Consider the following 25,016-nt stretch of genomic DNA (forward strand, 5'->3'; position numbering starts at 1 on the left):
CTGATCCCATGAACAAAATTTCAGTGGCTTCAGTAGACTGCTAAAGAAGCAAACAATTCATCACACAAATGCGAACACAGAATAGACATTATAGTAACTGACAGAAGGATCAGGGCAAGCCATTTGATGAGTCATAAACTGGATGGCCATGATGGAGATCGCTTTGGTAGCACTGTCACGGTGACCATTCCATGCGCTTCTTGGCCTCATGTTCTGTATAATATGTGGAACAAGGAGAATATTTGGGCAAGGAAGTTTTAACCCCCCCCCCCCCATAAGCTGGATCTAATCAAAAGGTTGCTGTCCACAAGTAAGTCATAAAGGCAAGAGGTTACTCCTGTTGGTTGCTCCCTCACCAGTTCCATTACTACTCTAAATATAGTTGCCAACCTCCATGTGGAGAAAGTATTAGCAGTGAAGGACCATAGTGTGCCATTAGGCCCTGGAGATCTGAAAGAATTAGAAGGATTCTAAAGACTACAGAGATGAAGAAAATGGTTGCTTTGGAGGGTGGACTCCATGGAATAACGTCCTATTGAGCTTTCTCCCAAAACTCCACTCTTCTCAGTTACCACCTCCAAATCTACCAGAATTTCCCAAGCTAGAGCTGACCTAGTTACCTCTCTATCGGTTGTGGAAAGTGCTGTCAAGTCATGGCTGACTTAAGGAGACCCCATAGAGTTTTCTAGGCAAGGGATGTTCAGAGGTGGTTTGACATTGCCTGCCTTGGCATCATGACCCTGGTATTTTTGAAGGTCTCCCATCCAAATACTGACCAGGGTTAGGGTTGCCAGGTCCAACTCAGGAAATATCTGGGGGCTTTGTGGCGGGAGGGGGGGGGAGCTGGGAGACTTTCCTATTCCAAACAAACAATCAAACAATACAGGCATGTGGTTCCCCTGAATACAGTCTTCATTTTCTCCTCCTCTTTTTTTCCTACAAAGGGTTCCCCAGCTGTTGCACTTCCAGTAAATGAAAGTGAACACACACACAAAGCAGCCAAAATAAACATTCTGCAAGCCCACACATTTGTGATCTCACTGGGGGAATTTACTCATGGGAGTTGCTGGACGTAGCAATCTGCTGTATTTCAACCAATTTATTCAGAATAACATAGGGAAATGAAATAACTGAGAACAGCAGTCTAGGGAGTGGAATTTTCCTCCATCCCATAATCAGGCTCTAGTTAACTCTTTACTATGCAAGTGACTTCTGAAAGGAATGTAAAACAAACAGGGGGACTTGGCTCTCTCTCTTCCTCTCTCACACACTCACTGAAAACAGCCACATGGCTTTGCTTCTTGCCCCTCCCCCCCAACTTTAGTCTTGCTGAGATTTAAAGGCAAACACACACCTTCCAAAACACAAGCAGTTTGCAAGTTTCTAAACCTGCTGAGACTGAAAGGGACATCAGGGCTTCTCACCCACCAGCAAGCTGGCTGGTGGTGTGGCAGAGTCTGCAAAACTGGGGAATCCCTCACTGGGACCTGAGGGCTGGCAAGCCTAACCAGGGCCAACCTTGCTTAGCACTTGAGTTCTGAAAAGATCAGACTAGCTGGACTATCAAGGTTAGGGATACCTCTTTGCTACCCCCACAAAAATAGCATTAGAATGGGGGGGGGGGGGGGGCATGATATGATTGCTGAGAAAGGAAGCCAGCAAAATATTTTGTGATGGACTCCTGTGACTTTTTATCCCACTGAGGCCTGTCCTTCCCTTCCTTAGGCTCCACCTTCCCATTTCCAGGAAGTTCCCAATCTTGAGTGGCAACCCTAACTCTAAGCCTGAAGGTATTGCGCCTAACATGATCAGGGAGGAAGCTGAAGCAGAAGGCTTGCAATCTGCTATTTCGCCCTTAAATCTATGGTTTTCTAAAAGCTCTTTTAAGGTTCATGCCCTTTCTTTTGCACTGATCAGGAAGGAACCTGTTGCAGCCAACGGCGGCGAATTTGTCCTCAGCTCATAAAATCATGTTCTGTCCTCTCCAGCAAGTGCTTCTGACATCCTATATATATATATATATTTACATTTATATCCCGCCCTCCCCGCCTAGGCGGCTCAGGGCGGCTAGGGGTCTGGCTCAAGTGCAAGGAGACAAGGAAGTAGGGGAACAGGCGAGCAGAACTTGCGTAAGAGACCAATTATTCTCCAAAATGTAGAGGAGTGTCCCGGAGGTCCCTGATTTTAAATGAAGTAGTGCTACAGAGCATGATCTCACACAAGACATATTTGCCCTTTTTAGTACAAGGCATCTAAAAGGAATGCAGAAGCAGGCCAAAGTTTTATTTTTCTGAAAAGTAAATGCAGTACAGACACAATGTATCTCTCTCCCCCGCCCGCCCCAATATCTCTCCCATGAGATCCAGAGAACTGGGCAAAGGAAGCTCTGGCTCTTTCCTTCCTTCCCCAGGGGACTAAGACAGGGAGCATCCTCAGTCAATAGAAGGAAGAGAGGCTTGGCTCAGTAGTTCTACAATGCAATTGAGAGAGCCTGGCAAAGCAAGTTATCCCTCCTCCCCAAGGGAGGAGCCTCAGCCAATGGAGAAAATAGAGGCTTTGCTCTGTAGCTCCTGTACAATTGAGCAAGCCTGGCAAAGCAAGCTGTGATGCAGAAGGAAGCAAGAGAAAGAGAGGAAGGAGCAGATGACAGCCAGTTGCTCAGGGGCCTGATAGGAGCCCTCTGAGGGCCTGATTCGGCCCCCAGGCTGCATGTGTGACACCCCTGCCATAGAGAGTGCACTCTGAAACTGCCATTTCCTCCTGGGGAACATATCTCTTTAGGGTGGGCATCCACTGTATTTCCAGAACTCTAAGTGCCACTTGAATGATTAGAGATGCCAGCCTCCAGGTGGGACCTAGGAATCCCCCAGAATTACAGCCCCTCTCTAGACTACAGAGATCAGTTCCCCTGGTGAAAACGGAGATTTTGGAGAGTAGACTGTACAGCATTGTATCCCATGGAAGTCCCTGCCATCCCCAGGCTCCGTCCTCAAATCTCCTGGAGTTCTCCAAACTGGATCTGACAACTCTACCCCCATACGCCGCTGGTAGCGGGGGGCGGGGGGGAAGGGGACCTGGCAGCTCTAAATCCTTGCCACTAGAGGTCTCGGAGAGAAGGGTGGAGGTTTTGTTTTCTAAAAGTGAAAAGCTCTGGGAATAAGGTTGCCAACCTCCAAGTTGGGTCTGGAGTTCTCCCAGGATGACAAGTAATCTCCAGATTACAGAGGTCACTTCTCCTGGAGGAAATGGCACCTTTGGAGGATGGACTTTACTGCCTCAAATCCCTGCTGAGCATCTTCCCATTTCCGGACACCCCCTCCCCAGCCTTCATTCTCAGATCTAGTGGCAACCTCATGTGAGACTCAGTTCTGCCTTGCAGCAAAAGTGGGGCTGCCAGCAGGCCCAGCACTGGGGGTTCTGCTGCCCCAGGCAGACCCCCACTCCCCACCCCGAGTCTGGCCAAGGTCCAGATAGCAGCGGGCATGCTCAGAGCTGGGCTCTGAGCGCGCTTGCTGCTATGCCACCTGTCACGTTCTCAGGGTGCAGGCAGGCAGGAGTCCAAAGCCAGTCCAAGGTCAAAATCCAAGAAGTCAAGCAGGAGCCAAGTCACCAATGCAGAATTACAAACCGGAATCAGAAGTCAATGTCCAAAAGCCAAAAGGTCAGGGTGCCAAGGAAATCAAGCAGGTCAGGATCAGGAAGGAGCATGGATGCAAGCCAGAGAATAGACCTGTTGCTTCCACAAGGTTACCAGGTCCTGGGTGGGAGCTATATGGAAGTCTCTATCAGCCTGCTCCCTGAGTGGCAGCGACTCTGCTAGAACTCAGGGCTGAGAGACCTGAAGCATCGGCGTGCCTCATGTCTTCACTCTGAAAGTTCTTTCCGGAGTCTGCTTTGAACTCTTGAGATGGGAGGAGGACAGCTTGGAGGAGATTGACACTGGTGCCTGGAGAGTGATTGATGGGCCAGCTGCTGTTTGTTCAGCTGAGGAACTGGCTGGCAACTCTTCCAGGTCTGTTAACCCTTCCAGCTCCTCCTCGTCAGGGCTCATGACACCACCCAACTTCACCAAAGCTGCCCGAGCCTCGAGAGCCTTGGCGAGGTTGGGAAGGCAGCAGGTGTGCTCAAAGCTGGGCTGTGGGCACGCTCACTGCTGCCACCCCCAACTTCGATGAGGCTTCTCAAGCTTCGGTGAGGTCTGGATAGCAGTGGGCGTGCTTAGAGCTGGGCTCTGGCTGTGCTCGCTGCTACCGCCCCCCCTCCCCCAAATTCACAGAGGCTTCACGAGGCTTGGGAAGCCTTGGCGAGGTCAGGAAGGCAGCAGGCGCAGCACTTGATTTGGTCAAACTGTGTACAGTTATCATTAACATAGAAAAATAACAAGAACAACAATTAAAATAATCTTATATCACCATTTTCAAAAGGGCTCATCCTTGCGTTATTATAAAACAAGACGAGTAACTAGTTGTAAACTCAGGGCTTTTTTGAGCAGGAATGCACAGGAACCCAGTTCCTGCTGGCTTGGCATCAGGGGTGTGGCTTGATATGCAAATGAGTTCCTGCTGGGCTTTTTCTACAAAAAAAAGCTCTGTGTAGACTTATTTCATGTTACAACTTCTCCAGAAGTTTTCACTCTTCATTAATTACCTTTGTCTTTTTGCTCTGCAGTTACCTTCCTGTTGTCTCTCTTCAATGCCACTTTGACTTTCTAAACAGAAAGACAAGCATCCATAGGGTTTCCAAGTCCAACTTAAAAAAATATCTGGGGACTTTGAGGGTGGAGCCAGGAGACTTTTCCATTCCCTAAAATAAATAAAAATACAGCAGTGCAATTTCCCTGAGTAGTCTTCATTTCCTTGCCTTCCCCCCAGCAGTTCCGGTAAATGAAAGCAAATGAAGCCATACTAACAAAACAGCCAAAATAAAAAGAGTTTGCAGCACACACTTTTGTGATCTCACTGGGGCTTTATGCACAGGAGCTGCTGTATTTCCAACCAAATTCTTCAGACTAATACAGGCAAATGAAAAGAGAGAGAGAGCTGGAGTTTTCCTCCATCCCATAAACAGGTTTCTATAAACAAAATCTGGGACAATGCAAAACAAGCACAGAGACTGCTCTCTCTCTCTCTTTCTCTCTCTCACACACACTTTCTGGCTGTGGTTCCGATACAAAAGCAAGCAGAGGTATTGCTCTCTCTCTCTCACACACACACACACACACACACACATGTGGCTCTGCTGCTGGCCCCTCTCAATGCAATTTTCACTTCCTGCTCAAATTTAAAGGTGCACATCCTTGCGTTATTATAAAATAAAATTATTATAAATAAAATTTATTATTATTATTATTATTATTATTATTATTATTATTATACACATTTTAAAATGCAATGTGTTTGCAGGCCTCTAAACCTGCTGGAGATCTATAGGCACATGTTGGCTGCAGGAGTGGGGCTTCTCCCACTGGCCAGCTAGCTGGGGGCAGGGTGGAGCATGGAAAACTGGGGGTCCCCTGCTGCGACCAGGGGACTGGGAAGCCTACGCAGCTGGCCCCTCGACTCAACAATGCTGGACACTTTCCTCCTATTTAAGCTCCTCCTTTGCTGTAGGAAGAGCTACTGAATTTGTAGGAAGGTGCCTTAAGTTGGAGGAAAGTTTCCAACTTTTTTGAGTGGAGGGGTCAGACGCAGGCCATTCTATTTAGATGTTTCAAGGAATCAGTTCTTAAAGAAGCGGATTGAAATCTAATGGCTACTTATGCTAACACCTTTTTACATTAATGCATATGGGCCATCTGCATTTGAAATATCTCAAAATGGAGTCTCTCTTAAATATCTCAACAAAATAGATTATGACAGAGTGCCAGAAAAGCTGCTGAAAAGGGCAATCAAAATTAGTAAGAGCTTTGAGCACCTTCTCTATCGAGGGAGGAAAAAAAAATCACTTGTGGATGGCACTGATAGAGGTTCATCACATTATGTCTGCTTTGTAGGCTAGCAAGAGAACATGGCCACCTATCATAAGGCCTGCACAAAGTCACCAACTCTGGACAGTGAAATTCCTGAATACTTTTTTTTTACACCCTCAGCAGGGTGTAATGCCATAGACTCAATCTTCCAAAGCATTCATTTTCTCCAGGGAGATCTGTTGTAATTCTGGAGATCAGTTGGAGATCAGTTGTAATTCTGGAAGATCTCAGGCTCCATCTGAAGTTTGGTAACTCCAGCACCTGTGGCCAGATTACCCAGTAGGGCTGCCTCCCTCCAGAGAGATGCCAAACTCCTGGGATTACAGAGATCAGTTTGCCTGGAGAAAGTGGCAGCTTTGGAAAGTGGACTTTAAGGCATTTTACCCCACTGAAATCCCTCTCCTCCCCAAACAAGCTCCACCCCAAAAATCTCCAGGTGTTTCCCAACTCAGAGCTGGCAACCCTATCATCCAGTGAAATTGACTAGTGATATATTAAGACAGAAAATTTTAAAAACAGGTATTTCTTTCACGCACTGTATAATGGCTAAATTTGCTCTTACAAGATGGGACAAGGACTTCTGTATGATACCTTCCTGCTCACAGGTCTCTTGTGACAGATAGGCCTCCACTAGAATCGTGAACTTCGATAGATTTTCTCAACTCTGGGACTCAGACTGCATTAGGGTTGCCAAGTCCAATTAAAGAAAAATCTGGGGACTTTGGGGGCGGAGCCAGGAGACTTTGGGGGTGGAGCCAGGAGACACTGGGGGTGGAGCCAGGAACAAGGGTGTGACAAGCATAATTTAACTCCAAGGGAGTTCTGGCCATCACATTTAAAGGGACAGCTCACCTTTTTAAATGCCTTTCTTCCATAGGAAATAATTAAGGATAGGGGCACCATCTTTTGGGGCTCATAGAATTGGACCCTCTGGTCCAATCGTTTTGAAACTTGGGGGGTATTTTGGGGAGAGGCACTAAATGCTATACTAAAAATCTGGTGCATCTACCTCAAAAAATAGCCCCCCCAGAGCCCCCAATACCCACGGATCAATTCCCTATTATTCCCTATGGGAATCATTCTCCATAGGGAATAATAGAGTGCCCAGTAGACATTTCCCTCCCCCCCCACGCTTTCTAAAAAGGGGGAGGGCCTCCATACGAGGGAATCCCCCTCCCTGCCCCCTCCCTCTCTCACACACACACAAATACTTACTTGGTCTTCTTCCGGAGAACTGTGCCTGCTGTGAAAACGAAAGCAAAGAAGGGAGGGGCCGTTCTCCGAAGCCCTTCCTGTTTCCTCCTTCCTGCCCAGCCTTAAAGGGACAGGGATTTTACAAACTGCTCAGGAGCTCTATAGGTATGTTCTCCCCCCCTCCCCCCCCCCAGCCCCCCGGTTCTCAATTTTTGAAGACCGGGAGATTAAGCTGGGAACCCAGAAGTCTCCCGCTAAAGCGGGGGGATTGGGACCCCTAGACTGCATATCAGCATTTAGCATAATACTTCTAGCAGAGGAAGGATATCTGTGTACAAGTCAAGGTTAGGATGTCTGCCGAGGACTCGACCTTCTAAATGGAATTGTATTCCTTACTGGCACAACACAAAGCCAAAAACAATGTTGCTGTGTTAGGGGAAGTTAAAAGGGAAACACACAGATGAAGGAGGAGAGTTCTCTTCTCTCTTAAATAGAGGAGAGGAGATTGGATTTATACCCCACCTTTTACTACTCAAAGGAGTTTCAGAGTGGCTTACAATCTCCTTTCCCTTCCCCTCCTACAACAGACACCCTGTGAGGTAGGTGTAGCTGAGAGCTCTGACGTAAACTGCTCGTTCCAGAACAGCTCTGATGATACCCAGGAAGACACCCCTGTACTTATTCCCAAGCCATGCACCCCTGGAATGTGATATTGCAATGTAACCCTAGAATATTAATTGGATACAGCAATGCCCATTTGAATTGGAATGGTCTTTCTTGCACATAAGGGAGACAAATCCAGTTCCTTCTTGACCCAAAGCAGGTCTGTAATGTGATTCTGGTACACAAGCCAGAACAACATGTGGCCAGCTGAAAGGTTGAGAAGCGTCCATCTTTCTGCTCCTGGGAGTGAAAAAGTTTCGGGCTCAGAGAGACTGGTGGGCAGTGCCATAAAAATTCCTTCACTTTTGGCAACCTTTAAAAAGTCCTGTTATCAAAGCATAAGGAAATAAGAATGACCCAGGAAACCTCCAACAAAAATAAATGGCTTGTATCTGGTAATCCTCAGGACAAGATGGCAAAAACACGAGGTTAGAGGCCAAGCACTCCTTTTGTTGTGAATGTGTGTTATAACCTGTAAACTGATCTCACAATTCTGACTTTTAACAAAGTTTCTATTTTTCTTTAATTAATTGCTAAGGCCATCAAAGTCAGTCAGTCCCCTGACCACTTGATGGATGCCCATCCATGTTTGACACTAAGAGAGAAATCTATCACTTTTGGGGAGCTTCAAAGGAACCAGTTTTGGGAAAAACAAGGCCATAAAGTCATTTGGCCAGTGTAATTAAAATGCCTATGTTGGGGTATGGATCTATGATACGAATGGTCTCTGATTGGATATTACACACATGACACCCCGACTTTCCATTGGTGTGACACTCTGCCCCCTCATTGGGTAGGTTAATTGAGTGATGTGACGTAATTTTCCTTAGAAAACAGACAACCCAACCTGTCAGGTTTAGCGTAGGGCAGCACAGCGAGAAGCGTGGGAAGAAAGGGAAAAAGGGAATCCCTTCATCCTCTCCTTCCTCCACCCCCTTCCTACCCTCACCCCCCTTCCTCTCAAGAGAAATCTTCCTCCAGAAGCCTTGCAATTTCCTCTGACTGAGTCTACCCTGCAAAGATCTAGGTATTGTATCACCCTCCCCCATCCTGCTTATTCAGCTAACCTCTTGTATTCCTCTTGTATGCTTGAAATTGTTTGATTGAGATGTAACTATTTGAAACCTATGCTATAATAAAATCCATTATTAACCAAAGGATTTTCAGTGGTCTATCTCCGTAGACAAAGACATAGATCCCATACACCTCACCTCTCGTAGGCCTACCATTTTGAGCTAAGAAATATTAATATTCCCCAATAAAAAGTTGTTTGAGGTGTAACACTGACACATTTATGACTGACTCAAGGCAGGGTTGCCAAGTCCAATTCAAGAAATATCTGGGGACTTTGGGGGGTGGAGCCAGGAGACTTTGGGGGTGGAGCCAGCAGACATTAGGGGTGGAGCCAAGATCAAGGCTGTGACAAGCATAATTGAACTCCAAAGGGAGTTCTGGCCATCACATTTAAAGGGACGGCACACCTTTTCAATTCCTTCCTTCCATAGGAAATAATGAAGGATAGGGACACCTTTTGGGGCTCATAGAATTGGATCCCTGGTTCAATCTTTTTGAAACTCAGGGGATATTTTGGAGAGAGGCACTAGATGCTATACTGAAAATTTGGTGCCTCTAACCCAAAAAACACAAACACCCCAGAGCCCCAGATACCCGCTTATCAATTCTCCATGATTTTCTATGGGAATAAAACTCCATGGGGAATAATAGAGTTCCCAGCAGACATTTCCCTCCCCTCCCCCCACTTTCTGACAACCCTGAAGCAGGGGAAGGGCCTCCAACCCGGGGGATCCCCTGTCCCCACCTGGGGATTGGCAACCCAAACTCAAGGTCACTTCAGCAGTTATATGTATGTGGAGGAGTGGGGAATCAAACTTGGTTCTCCCAGAGAAGAGTCCACAGGCTTAACCACTACACCAAACTGGATCTCAGCACTTCCTTTTCCATCCCCAAGCCATGCTTGTGAGAAATAAGAGGCTCTTTTTACTGCTGTATGCCAATAAACTTAGGAATAGAATTGCCAGCTGTAGGTTGGGAAATACCTGGTGATTTGGGGGGGGGGGGGTGGAGCATTGGGAAGGTGGGGTTGGAGGAGAGGAGGGGCCTCAGCAAGGTATAATGCCATATTTTTAAAAAATATGACACACCCTCCAAAGCTGCCATTTTCTCCAGGTAAACTGGTCAGGTAATTAATAATAATAATAATAATAATAATAATAATAATAATAATAATAATAATAATACTTTTTATTTGTATCCCGCCCTCCCCGCACAAGCAGGCTCAGGGCGGTTCACAACATATAAATGCAATACAATGCAATAAAATCATACATAGCAATAAAATCGTCTTAAATCAATATACAGTTACATTAAAATTAACATTAAGGTGCTAAATAGATCTTTTTAAGTTCAGCGGAAAGAAAAGAAAACTTATACAGCGGCATTATCTTAGCTCGGTATCGGCGAAGGCTATTTTGAAGAGGTATGTCTTACAGGCCCTGCGAAATTGGTCTAAACATTGCAGGGCCCGTACCTCCTCCGGGAGTTGATTCCACAGTAGTGGGGCCGCAATGGAGAAGACCCGATCTCGGGTGGTCTTTAATCTGGCCTCCCTTGGCCCAGGGATATTCAGCTGGTGCTTACCAGCTGACCTCAGTGCTCTCTGGGGCTCATATGGGGAGAGACGGTCCTTCAGGTAGGCAGGCCCTTGGTCATATAGGGCTTTAAAGGTCATGACCAGCACCTTGTAACGAACTCGGTAGACCACTGGCAGCCAGTGCAGTTCGCGCAGCCCTGGCCGCATGTGCTCCCATCTTGGGAGCCCCAATAGCAGCCTAGCCGCCGCGTTCTGCACCAGCTGCAACCGCCGAGTTCGGCACAGAGGCACCCCCATGTAGAGGGCGTTGCAGTAATCCAGTCTCGAGGTGACCGTAGCATGAATCACCGTTGCCAGGTCCCGGCGCTCCAGGAAGGGGGCCAGCTGCTTTGCCCGCCGAAGATGAAAAAACGTGGACTTGGCAGTGCCCGCTATCTGTGCCTCCATTGATAATGAAGGCTCCAGAAGAACCCCCAAGCTCCTGACCCTCTGGGCCGCTTTCAGCGGCACACCATCAAGAGCTGGCAAGGGAATTTCCCTTCCCGGGTCACCGCGACCTAAGCAAAGGACCTCCGTCTTCGCCGGATTCAACTTCAGCCCACTCAGTCTGAGCCAGCCAGCCACGGCCTGCAATGCAAGGTCCAGGTTTTCTGGGATGCAGTCAGGTCGGCCATCCATTAGTAGATAGAGCTGGGTGTCATCTGCATATTGATGGCACCCAAGCCCAAACCTCCGAGCAATCTGGGCAAGGGGGCGCATGTAGATGTTAAACAACATCGGAGAGAGGACTGCCCCTTGTGGCACTCCACACACTAGTGGGTGCCTCCAGGACCGCTCTCCCCCAATTGCCACCCTTTGTCCCCGACCATCAAGGAAGGAGGAGAGCCACTGTAAGGCCGACCCCCTAATCCCTGCATTGGCGAGCCGGCGGGTCAGTAACCGATGGTTGACCATGTCGAACGCAGCCGACAGGTCTAACAACATCAGCACCGCCACGCCGCCTCGATCCAGATGCCGCTGGAGGTCATCCACCAAGGCGACCAGCACTGTCTCCGTCCCATGGCCTGGACGGAAGCCGGACTGGCAGGGGTCTAAGGCGGAAGTGTCATCCAAAAAACTCTGTAACGGTAGCGCTACTGCCCTCTCAATAACTTTACCTAAAAATGGTAAGTTCGAGACCGGTCGGTAATTTGCCAATTCGGCCGGGTCTGCTGTACTTTTTTTTAGGAGGGGGTGGACCATGGCCTCTTTCAATGATGTTGGAAATTGCCCTTCCAAGAGGGATCTATTTATGATATCCCGTACAGGATATCTAAGTTCCCTCTGGCAAGATTTAATTAGCCAGGAGGGACATGGGTCAAGATCACAGTTGTAGGGCGCACAGTAGAGAGAATTCCGTCAACTTCCCCTAGGCTGAGTGTGTCAAAGTGGTCCAAGGCAAGACCAGAGGACAGGCACGGAGCCTCTGGTTCTTGTACTGCATCTAATGTGGTGGGAAAGTCCTGGCAGAGCGACGAGATCTGCAAAAAATTTTGCAAAAGCCTCACAGCCTATTTCCAATTCACTCATATTTGGTCTGCCTTGAGGCAGAGTGGTCAAATTCTCAACTATCTTAAATAATTGTGCTGGGCGCGAATTTGCAGATGCAATCCTAGTCGCAAAGTAGTCTTTCTTTGCGGCTTTGACTGCCATCTCATAAGACTTCATAAACGTTCTGTAGGATGTTCTTGTCGCTTCATCACGAGTATGCCGCCACCGCCTCTCTAGTCGTCTGAGTCCCTGTTTCAGCTGGCGCAACTCCGAGGTGTACCACGGAGCCAGCCTATTACGGGGGCGCAGAGGACGCCGGGGAGTGATTTCGTTGATGGTCCTAGATAGCCTGTCATGCCAGGCCTCTACCAGGTCATCAAGGGAATCGCTAGGGGGCCAGGGGTCTCGCAGAGCCATTTGGAACCGCTCAGGGTCCATTGGGCTCCATGGGCGAGCCAAAATAGGCTCGCCGCCCAAACAGGGTCAGGGCGGCGCACCCACACGAGCCTTGAGGGCCAGGTGATCTGACCATGGTACCGCTTCTGTAGCGATATCGTCCACCAGAATCCCGGACACAAAGATCAGGTCTAATGTGTGGCCGGCCTGATGCGTGGGAGTGGTAACAAATTGGGAGAGTCCCAGTGTCGCCATGGAAGACACTAGGTCCAGCGTCTGATTTGAGGCCATGTCATCCGCATGGACATTGAAGTCACCCAAGACTATAAGCCTTGGGAACTCCAATGCCCACCCTGCCACGGCCCCCATCAGAACTGGTAAGGCGCTGGCCGGTGCGTTAGGCGGACGGTACACCAGCCAGATCGCCAACCCCTCCCCCACATCCCACGCCAGACCGGCGCATTCCAGACCATCGGTTGTTGGGGCCGGGAGAGCCCTGAAGGAGTAACCCTCCCGTATGAATAGCGCCACTCCTCCCCCCCCCCCCGTTTGTCCACGATTGGTGAAAGACTGAGTAGCCCGGGGGCGTCATCTGGGAGAGAGCCACCGTCTCTCCATCACGCACCCAGGTCTCGGTCACGCAAGCCAGGTCCATATCCTGTTCAAGCAGGAATTCCCTGAGGATCGAGGTCTTATTATTTATGGACCTGGCATTACATAACACCAATGACGGAGATCTCCAGCCACCACCTGGAGCCTAGAAATCCTACTTAGAAAAAATTAAAAATTATATATTTCTTTGACCTCTTTTTTTCCTGCTAAGCATAGTGTTCATCGGAAAGAGGCTGTCCTGAGTGTGCTGTGCCTGGAGGAGGAAGAGTTAAAGCAGAGGGTGGTGTTTCCCTCCCCTTTACCCACTGTACTGAGAGACTTGCTGAGAGTGAAGGTGCTGGATTGGAACAGGCAGGCGACCAGTGTACGGGCAGAGGGGAGCAGCAGGAAAGGGATGCCCCACCACAATGCACCCCCAGAGTTTTCCTGGGCTGATGAAGCAGCAAAGAGGTTAGCGCCACATTTGCAGTTGCAGTGGCCTGAAGCAATTGGGCGGGCTCTGGGTTCCCTGGCCTCTCCAATCAAGTGATGGATCCTGAAGGTGACACCCCCTGAGGAAAAATCTACGGTAGAAAATTTCACATAACACAGTTTTAAAAAACACCATTGTGGGGAATTTCACTACTGCTGAAAAGGCCCTAAAGTAAATTCTGAATTAAACTGGGAGGGTTTATCTGCAGGGTTATCTACACAAAGAGGTGTAGGTTTTTTTAAAATAAATAATATGTCTGTTCTAGGGTTGCCACGTCCCCCATGGCCTCCATAGAGTTTTCCCTCCCAAATTGCTAGTGTGTCCGGGAAAACCATAGAGTTTTCCCAAAAGCTCCTAGAGTGACTGGCATGCGCCGCTGTTGGTGCAATGACATCACTGCGAGTGACGTCATCATGCCGGTGACATCGAGGGATGATCAGGTTGGTGGGTTGGGAACCTCCAGGGCAGGGAAACCCCTGCCTGGCCCAGGAGTTTAGCAGCCCTAATCTGTTCTACACGAAATTGAAAATACCTGAATATCAGCATTCTGACTGGCTTGGCATCAGGGGCTGTGGCCTGATATGCAAATGAGTTCCTGCTCGGCTTTTTCTACAAAAAAAACACCCCTCTGTGAAACAATGGTGATTTCAGGGTGTGTGGCCTACAATGCAAATAAGTTCCTGTCTGGCTTTTCTACAAAAAAACCCCTGCCTGTTATGACCAGGGATGTGACACGCCCTTTCCAGGAGTTCTGCTTGCTCCCTCAAAGCTCATTTCGCTTCCCTCAAAATTTCTAGAAGAGGCATATCACATCCCTGTTCATAACCAGGTGTTTTCAATTTCCTGTAGAACAGACAGATTATTTCTTTTCAAAAATAAAAATAAAATAAACCCTACACCTCTTTGTGTGTATTTAACTGTCACTGAAAGAATTCTCCCTCACTGCATCTTCCCCCCACCCAGAGCCATGAGTGCATAGGATTTCTGGCATGTACCCAAACAGGCCACCACGAATAGGATAATGTGACAATCTGTTATCATTAACTGTGTTGGGAAAGGCTCTCAAGACACAAGAGAGAATTAAATGACCTGGAAAACTCAGTCTATGGGAAAGTCTATTGTACTCATCTTCGTTATTTCCGCTTCTATGCATCACTGGGCCTGCGGAACAGCATGATTTGCTGAGGTAACAAACACAAAGGTCAATTCCCCCCTTTTCTCTTTCTCCAAAACCATCTAGGGATCTATCATATCTAATTCATGAGGGATCTTTCAGCATGTAGGATATGTTAATTGATAAGGGGAGGAGGGGGCAAAATCGTTGAAGGGGAAGCTAAATTAACAGCTTCACCCAGAGAGCACAAAATAAGCAACACAGTGGACTGTGGATCCACAGTCAGGGCTTTTTGTGAGCAGGAATCTAGTTCTGGCTGGCTCAGTGTCAGGGAATGTGGCCTAATATGCAAATGAGTTCCTGCTGGGCTTTTCCTACAAAAAAGGCCCTGTCCACAATGGAGGGACAGAGCGGTCATTATGGCTACTGGGACTTCTCCTAGGGTTGCCAGATCCAGGTAGGGAAACTCCTGGAGATTTGGGGCTGGAGCCTGAGGAGGACAGGGACCTCAGGGAGGTATAATGCCAGAGGAGGAGGAGGAGGTTGGTTTTATAACCCACCCTTCACTTAGGGTTGCCAAGTCCAGTTCAAGAAATATCTGGGGACTTTGGGGGTGCAGCCAGGAGACATTGGGGTGGAGCCAGAAGTAAGGTTGTGACAAGCATAACTGAGCTCCAAAGGGAGTTCTGGCCATCACATTTAAAGGACCTCACACCTTTTAAATGCCTTCCTTCCATAGGAAATTATAGAGGATAAGGGCACCTTATTTGGGGGCTCATAGAATTGGATCCCCTGGTTTAATCTTTTTGAAACTTGGGAAGTGTTTGGAGGAGAGGCATTGGATGTTATGCTGCAAATTTGGTGCCTCTACCTCAAAAAAACAGTCCTTCTGAAGTCCCAAATACTCATGGATCAATTCTCTATTATACCCTATGGGAATCAATCTCCATAGGGTATAATTGAGTGACCAGCAGACATTCTTCTCTCCCCCCCCCCACCGCTTTCTGATGACCCTGAAGTGAGGGGACATGTCATTTGTATTGAAGTTTGAGAGTGAAGCAATATGAGATTGATGAATTGTTTTTGGATGATGCGAGCTGTTGCTGGAAAAAGCATTTGAGTGAAACAGGAAGTTATACCGGTAAATCCTGTTGCGCTATGATTAGTATGCTGCTGTGGAATTTTCTGTGCAGCTAAGATAAAGGATCTTGTTCAGTGGATGAACTGCATGTGTTTCCCACGCTTTTCTGAAGGCTTGGTGCCATATACAAATAAATTGGACTTGATCGTTTGACATTTCATCGTTTGACCTCAACGATGAAAGTATATGAGTTGTGTTTTAAAACAGTTATTTTTTAAGGCCATTTATACATGGAGCCTTGGACTGTTTCTCCACACTCCACTTAACTGTGTGACTTTTTTGGTTGCTCTCACCTGGGGACTGGCAACCTTACCTTCACTACCTGAAGGAGTCTCAGAGTGGCTTACAATCAACTTCCCTTCCTCTTCCTACAATAGGAGGAGGACTGGGGAATCAAACCTGGTTCACTGTCTGCCACTCATAACCACTACACCAAACTGGCTCTCCAAGTCCCAAAGGCAATGTATTTGTCTATATCACCCTTCTCTTGGGACATCGTTGTATTCTGCCATTACCAATCCTATCCAGGAACAAAAAGGTGGAATCACAAAGGCTTCTGCATATTGCAGGCAAGTAAGCTGAGCTCCCTTTCTTTTTCTCTTTAAAGAGAGACTGTCAAACCTTTTTTTACTAGCCCCAGTATATGTCATGAATATTGAACTGTTGGGGGGGGGGGGGGAGAGGCAATGCTTTTGGCTCACTAGGTCATGGGAATCCTGCCATTTGTATAATCCAGATAAATTTAGAGTGGCTGGCACATTGCCAATGGTATCAGCTCTTTCGCTGAGTCTGTGCCAGCCGCGGCCGTGCCGGTTAGAAGTCAAAATGTCTCAGCCGCAGAAGCAGAGTCAGGTGCTCGTAAAAGAATGGATTACCCTTCAATCAAGCCCCCCACCTTGCCTCCCCCAAATAATCTGGTTAAGCCGCCCGAATGCTTTTTTAAGCGGTCGCGGAATAACAGATCGGGTGCAAGAAGACGAATGGGGCTGGAGTGTATTTAAAGTGACACAGTGAATCCACTCTAATCAGGTCCATCACTTCTAATTCACTTACGTCTGTTTTGGAGTGGCTGGTCTATCTCATTTGTTTCAATAGCTCTCTCTCTCTCTCTCTACCCCTCCAATATAATTCCCAATTAGATGGGCAGGCGGGGGAAAACGCCTGACATCACCTCGAGTGAACTGTGCCCTTCCCAATCTGTTTGTGCAGACACACAGATAGGCCTTTTAACCAGGCACCTTCTTCCCCACGTCCGAGATCTCTGGTTTTATTTGTAGGTCAACAACAACAACACAAATGAAAATTTAATTAGAGGTGTTTGGAGCTGCAGAGATATAACTCACTTTGCTGCTAAATTATGAAGCACACCGGTTAACGGATAACGGCGAACATTTGCTCCTTCGTCCCCTTTCCTTCTCCCACAATAAAATTTAATTGGATATCCATCATCCATCTGGCTAATGAGCCTCAGACCCAAAAACTCTCCTCCTTGCAGCTGTTGTGCTACCTTGGTTTGCATGCAATTGCAAGCAAGCGCTGAAACGAAATGGGCTCATTTGTATTAACTGGATGTATGATATGGATTTGGACACAAAGTAGCTCTTCCAGAGGTAATTGAGGGGCTTTATTTGTTTATGGCCTATATAATGGATGAGTGTCTTTTGTCAAAGGGCCGCTTGTACCTAACAGAATAATGGTTTTCAAACTTCAGGAAAAGTCTGGGAGTCCTTAGAAGTTTAGCAGAGGTCCTCTGATGAGAAGGTCCATAATGACAGACAAGCGTTCCATGCAGGTGAAGTCAAGAGCAGAGGGTACCTGAAAAGTCCAGGTTGAAGATTGATAAAATGTATCCTAGCACAGCAGTTCTCAGCCTTTTTGATATGGTGACCCAGAAGTCAAATGTACTTGGTCTGGTGACCTATCCAGGACGGGGTCAAGGTTTTTTTTGGCCAATTATTGTAGGCAGATTATGACCTTGGCACCCATACATTACACACAGAAGTGCTTTGTTTTGCACACACATTAGCAGAAGTACACATTCTCAAAATGCACGGTGGGTTGGTAATGGAATGTGTGCTTTGCATGCTGAAGAGCCCTGGTTCAGCCTTCACTATTGACCTTTAATGGGTTTTAGCTAAAACTAGCTAAAAAGTGCTACAGCAAACCTGCCTGAAACCCTTGAGAGGGGCTCCCAACCAGTGAGGACGATGTTGCAGTAGGTGGACTTATGGCATAGCTTAAGAACATAAGAGAAGTCATGTTGGATCAGGCCAATGGCCCATCTAGTCCAACACTCTGTGTCACACAGTGGCCAAAAAATTTATACACACACACATATATATGCACACTGTGGCTAATAGCCACTGATGGACCTCTGCTCCATATTTTTATCTAACCCCCACTTGAAGCTGTCTATGCTTATAGCCGCCACCACCTCCTGTGGCAGTGAATTCCACATGCCAATCACCCTTTGGGTGAAGAAGTACTTCCTTTTATTCGTTTTAACCTGACTGCTCAGCAATTTCATCGAATGCCCACGAGTTCTTGTATTGTGAGAAAGGGAGAAAAGTACTTCTTTCTCTGCTTTCTCCATCCCATGCATTATCTTGTAAACCTCTATCATGTCACCCCGCAGTCGACGTTTCTCCAAGCTAAAGAGCCCCAAGCGTTTTAACCTTTCTTCATAGGGAAAGTGTTCCGACCCTTTAATCTTTCTAGTTGCCTTTTTCTGGACTTTTTCCAATGCTATAATATCCTTTTTGAGGTGCAGTGACCAGAATTGCACACAGTATTCCAAATTAGACCGCACCATCGATTTATACAGGGGCATTATGATACTGGCTGATAAATATAATGATACTGGGCATTATGATACTGGCTTAGCATATAAAGCAACACTGAATCTTCACAAACTACCAAAAGCAATATGTTTTCATAATGGATGTATTTCAGCAATATTTAAGAACTGAAGATATCAGAATAACTTTTTCTCCCTCCTTGCTAAGTGAAGCTATGGGCAAAAGTTTCATATGCCTTCATTAAAATCAAACAGAACTATTAGGGTTCTGACCTAGTAGCTCCAGAGAACCGAGCTGGACCACAGACTGCTAGTTGCCCTTCACCCCTGGCCAGGCCTCATTTCGGGCAGGAGCTCCCAGGAGCAGAGCTCTAGAACCTCTAAATCTTAAGCTTATGCTCTTTGTTTCTTAATCCCCCCCCCCCCAAAAAAAATGGCTTCTGGGCTCTGTTGTTCAAACCCCCTGTGAGAATTTTGCTGAACTCTAAGATTTGACCAACAGTCAACAACGACGACTGCAGATTTATACCCCGCCCTTCTCTCTGAATCAGAGACTCAGAGCGGCTTACAATCTCCTATATCTTTTCCTCCCACAACAGACACCCTGTGAGGTAGATGGTGCTGAGAGAGCTCTGACAGCAGCTACCCTTTCAAGGACAGCTCCTATGAGAGCGATGGCTGATTCAAGGCCATTCTAGCAGCTGCATGTGGAGGAGTGGGGAATCAAACTCGGTTCTCCCAGATAAGAGTCCACACACTTAACCACTACACCAAACTAATATCCCCCTCCCCCCCAAAAAATGAGAAAATAACCAAAACATAAAAAGCAGACAGATGGAAATCTTCATCATGCTACTGTGGCCACATAGGAGAAAGTAATTTAAAAAGTATGATGGGAGTAAGGTTTATGACAATTTTAATTCAAGAAGCATTTTAAGGTAGCTGCTGAGGTGATATAATTTAGTGCACCTTCTGGTGATGTCAGGGGTGTGTGGCATATGCCAATGAGTTATGCAAATGATTTGTGCTAATGAGCTCCGGCACCTTTTTTTCTACAAAATGACCCCTGCCCCCGCTACAGATTTCCATGGTATCTGGACTCATAATATTTTATGCAGTACTCAGCCACAGACACATCCTCCTGAACAACTCTCAGTAAACAGCACTCTCCCTGCCCACTTTTGTCAGTTAGCTACAGAGATATTGCCAGAGGGCATGAAATTGACAAAACTGAAACGAAATTGCCACGCTTTCTGTCAAAATGATGGCATAACGCATAGTTTGCAGATTCCCAGCAGTAATTAATTGTGTACACTGCAACCAATACAAACAACCAATACAAGCAGGGGGAGGGCGAAAAATTGTGCCTTCACAAGTCAAACAATTAGCCTGCCAGGGGAGGGGTAGGAGCAAGCACCAACATTTATAGCTTTAAAAACTTAGAGCAGGTGGGCAATTAATTAAGTGACCCGCCAAGAAGGCACTGCAAGCAGAAAAGAACACAATTAGCGCATCTTCCAATTCATCACACCAAATGCCAGGCACAAATTAACACCACATGAAACAGTAATGGCCACAGGAACCCAAAATGAACACCACGGGGTTAATCTGAGCCAAGAGAAATTGGCACACTCCGAGAACCTATTTTGCATAGGGGATAAGTGATTAGACATATCAGGCAAATGCAATTTTGAGCTGTATCAACAGTATAGTGTCCAGATTATGTGAAGTGACGGTATCACACCTCTCTGGTATGACTTCACCTCGAGTACTGTGATCAGTTTTGGGCATCACATTTTAAGAATATAGACAAGCTGGAACGAGTCCCAAGGAGGGCAACAAAGATGGTGAGGGGTCTGGAGACCAAATTCTATGAAGAAAGGTTGATGGAGTTGGGTATGTTTAGCCTGAAGAGGAGGCAGCTGAGAGGTGATATGGTCACCATCTTCAGGTACTTGAAGGGCTGTCATATAGAGGATGGTGCAGAATTATTTTCTGTTGCCCCAGAATGTAGGATCAGAACTGAGAAGAATTTCCAGTTCAACATTAGAAAGAACTTCCTGACAGAGCGGTTCCTGAGTGAAACAGACTTCCTCGGGAGGAGGTGGGCTCTCCTTCCTTGGAGGTTTTTAAGCAGAGGTTAGATGCCCATCTGATAGCAATGCTGATCCTGTGAATTTAGGGGGAGGTATTTGTGAATTTCCTGCATTGTGCGGGGGGTAGGACTAGATGACCCTGGGGGATCCCTTCCAGCTCTCTGTATGTAAAGATGCTGCAGTAATCCACCAAGGTTTCATTCCTAACAGGAACATCAACAATTCACAGCTATGGATTATTATTTACTCCAGACCTTTCTTAGGGCTGACTGTATCCAATTTATTCCACTGGGTGGGGCAATAACTGGAGACTGACTGGTTGTGCAAAGCCAAACTGGGGGAGGGGAGGAGCAGACTTTTTTTGCTAGTAGCGCTGCATAACTCTTCATGAGATGCAGATTCCCAATCACAAGTCAACATAAATACACCAGACCATTGTTATCATGAGCACTGAACATCAGTGTCCACAGCTGCTTTTCCCAGAATAACAAGAATAATATCTTGAAAATACAATCCAGGATACCCTTGTCAGGGATACCTAACTATGGATTTCCCAGGGCTTTTTTTATAGCAGGAACTCCTATGCATATTAGGCCACACAGTCCTGATGTAGCCAATCCTCCAAGAGCTTGCAGGGCTCTTAGTACAGGGCCTTCTGTAAACTCCAGGAGGATTGGCTACATCAGGGGTGTGTGACCTAATATGAAAAGGAGTTCCTGCTACAAAAAAAGCCCTGGGAATTCCATATAATTTCCAGGAAACAAGGAGTGCACAGAACTTCACCGAAACAAAAGGAGAGGTTTTAAATACAATTACTTCTATGTTTTTGCATAAGAAAAATATATAGATTAACAAAAAAAAGTCTAGAAGAAAGCAACTGATCTGTTATTAAACTCATAAAACCATGCACCTTCGGTATCAAAGCAAAAATTAACCTGGTATAGATTTTCCCCTCCCATATTTTCTTGTCAGGCGGCAAAGATAATTAACACATTCATCAGTTCTATTTTTGATGCACACTTCCTGAGTATGGAAACAAGCCCAACGACAATAATGAAATACTAAGTTCCACAGAACCTTCGGAAATGGCGTAAAGTCAAACTTCAGCAAATAAAGGCTTGTCCTACCGGGAAAGAAGATGGCAACCTGCATCAACAGATAGATGCTTTCTACGAGCATAACATGTAATTGATTCCTCAGGGATCATCACTCTGGTTCCTAACAAGCCAGCCGCACGTTGGCAACTTTACGCATTTGGGAGCAGGTATGACATTAACAATGCAATCCTAAACGGGGTTATATTTTTCCAAGGCTACTGAAGATATCGGGATTTTGAAGGCGATAACTCTGCTTAAGAACACTTTTTACGCCCTGAAAAGAGGGAGTTACTGGAATTAATCCCAAGTGCGCGTAACACAGATTTAGCATGTTGACATAACTGAAAGACAAAGTAAACTTATGACTCGTCTTACCTCACTGTCGCTTCAGACTTATCTCGAAATGGACAGGGTCTCAGCAAAATAGTCCGCAATTGGGTGTTAGCAGAGGAAGGCAGAGTGATGCGTTCAATCAAAAATAGAATCCTTTCAGATGATCTGAGGGAATAAAGGGGAAAGAGTTATTCTGTTTGCTTCTTGCGAGGCATAAAAACTGTTCTGCTCCGTAAAAAGCCAAATGTCTGTCTGGGCTTGGGAGTGTGGTGGTGAGGAGACATAGTCAGCTGATGAAAATGGCTGGGGGTGGGGGAAGAGATCACATTCATATCCATATTGGGGCCTTTGTACTCTGCTTTTCTCCCTAGTAAAGACCCAAGGCTGCTTACCAAAATACATGTGGCCCTAGGATTGCCAATCCCCAGGTGGGAGCAGGGAATCCCCCGGTTTGGAGGCCCTCCCCCACTTCAGGTTCGTCAGAAAGCGGGGGGAGGGGAGGGAAATGTCTTCTGGGAACTCTGTTATTCCCTATGGAGATTGATTCCCATAGAAAATCATGGAGAATTGATCCGCGGGTATCTAGGGCTCTGGGGGGGGGGGCTGTTTTTTTGGGTAGAGGCACCCAATTTTCAGTATAGGATCTAGTGCCTCTTCCCAAAATACCCCCCCAAGTTTCAAAAAGATTGGACCAGGGGGTCCAATTCTATGAGCCCCAAAAGAAGGTGCCCCTATCCTTCATTATTTCCTATGGAAGGAAGGAATTGAAAAGGTGTGCCATCCCTTTAAATATGATGGCCAGAACTCCCTTTGGAGTTCAATTATGCTTGTCACAGCCTTGATCTTGGCTCCACCCCTAATGTCTCCTAGCTCCACCCCCAGAGTCTCCTGGCTTCACCCCCAAAGTCCCCAGATATTTCTTGAATTGGACTTGGCAACCCTATGTGGCCCAGAGGGTGCTAATGAGGGCCAAAATGCATATCTGGAGTTTCAATCTTGGGACCCCAATTTCACATGGAATCTGGTCTTCAGACTTTTGTCAATCACACCACAGTAGTCATACAAAAAACCCTGGCTTGTATCCCACTGTTCCACACAGCTGGGAGAGCACCTTCCATCTCCTGACATTACCAACTGCTCTCCCAACTACGGAGATTGGCTCCCAGCAAGGTTCCATGGTAGAGTGGGGATTTGCACCCAGGTCCAACACTTTAACTACTGCACCACACTGGCTCTTTATGAATGCAGTCTGTGTATCTAGGTTATAGGGAAAGCCATACTAAGCAGGAAAGTAAAAATATATATATACTCGCTATTTTAATGAAAGAAAAAAAAATGCAAGAGCTGTTCTCGCTGTGATTTTAAATAGAAGAAGCATTTTTTTTTAAAAAAAAAATCCCGTTATGTGTTTGGGAAAAGACCCCTTCCAACTGATAGGCTGCTAACTCAACGGGATCACCCATCTAATGAGATCCATTCTCAGCTAGGTTCCAGAAGTAACCCAGTGAATGCATTAGAAATTCATAACGAGATGGAATTTGGTTATTACTTAAAAGGGAACGCGTGACGCTCTCCAGCAAGATGCTGGATTGGCTTCATCACCTCTCACCAGATGGGTACCATCTTGGGAACTTGCCATTGTTACATTTCATTTATAATATGCCAAAGTTCCCCTACAATACAGGCAAATTCCCTCCTTGTGGGCTCATTATCTCAAATTAACTGACATCCTAGGAAGGGCAGAGGAAGTTAGAAAGAGAAAGAGAGTGAAATCTGAACAAAAGAAATCTGCAGGGACAGCTGCAGGCAGGAAGTGTCTATAATCCCCCCTCCACTCATTCCAATCACAGAGTTTCTCTCCTTCACTTTCTTCATTCCAGTCACAGCTCCCTTCTCCCAAAATCCCAAACTGTGACTGTGCGGGAGAGGGAGAAACCAATTCTTGTACACTGTATCTAATCTCAGCACTGCCAGAGAGTCTAACAAGAAGGCGAATGGGTTCTGCTACTTCCAGCTCTCCTCCAAACGGGGAAGTGGGAGATTGCTCTAGAGATCCTTGCAGCTAGGGTTGCCAGAGACAGTCTGGCATCCAGGGCCAAGGGGGCAATGTAAGGTAGGTACCGCCAGGCAGTGGTGTGATGTCAGTTCCAGGGGGAAACTGGAAGTGATGTCATGCTTCTCTGGGAATAACCAGAGATTCTTTCATGATTCTTAGAGTGGAGTGGACTGACATGATTTCTGGGTTTTCCACCACTTATTTGCTTATTTATTTATTGCCCCCCCTCCCAGATGGGCTCAGGGCGTGTAACATCATATATGTAAACAAGTTAGACCAATTAAGTTAAAATGTTAAAACAGCTAAAAACTACATTAACAATAAAAAGATGGTGAAAAAAAAATGCAGCACTACTAAGTCATCAGAAGGAGGACCGAGACAGCACTTCAAAACCTACCACCAGCTGGAGTCACACAGAGCTATATAACAGGGGTGGCCAACGGTAGCTCTCCAGATGTTTTTTTGCCTACAACTCCCATCAGCCCCAGCCAGCATGGCCAATGGCTGGGGCTGATGGGAGTTGTAGGCAAAAACATCTGGAGAGCTACTGTTGGCCACCCCTGCTATATAACATAGAACTCCACACAGGGCAAATGGTCAGGGTGGACGAAGGGAGGCCAGCAAATTGAACATCTACTGCTCTTCAATGGGAATCTCCCCGCGCCCTGTCCCACCCCTCATAGGCCACTCCCATGCCCAGGGCTTTTTTTGGTAGAAGAAGCCCAGCAGGAACTCATTTGCATATTAGGTCATACCCCCCTGATGGCACCATTGTTTCACACAGGGCTTCTTCTGCAGGGAAGATCCAGCAGGAACTCATTTGCATATTAGGCCAGACCCCCTGATTGCACTATTGTTCCATACAGGGCTTTTTAACAAAGCCCAGCAGGTACTCATTTGCATATTAGGCCACATCCTCTGATGCCAAGTCAGCTG

At 46.7% G+C, this 25,016-nt stretch overlaps 1 protein-coding gene across 2 annotated transcripts in view; it reads right to left on the minus strand.

Moving 5' to 3' along the window:
• The window catches only part of CNTN5 (contactin 5), an 897,557-nt gene that overhangs the window by 768,058 nt on the left and 104,483 nt on the right, over positions 1–25,016 (minus strand). For both annotated transcript variants that reach the window (XM_060234908.1, XM_060234909.1), the window contains one exon: positions 22,067–22,189. The gene's annotated coding sequence lies outside the window, so the exon portion shown is untranslated. The remainder of the gene's footprint in view (positions 1–22,066; positions 22,190–25,016) is intronic.

The sequence above is a fragment of the Heteronotia binoei genome, chromosome 3 (genome assembly GCF_032191835.1).
Source record: "Heteronotia binoei isolate CCM8104 ecotype False Entrance Well chromosome 3, APGP_CSIRO_Hbin_v1, whole genome shotgun sequence".
In the NCBI taxonomy this organism is placed as follows: Eukaryota; Metazoa; Chordata; class Lepidosauria; order Squamata; family Gekkonidae; genus Heteronotia; species Heteronotia binoei.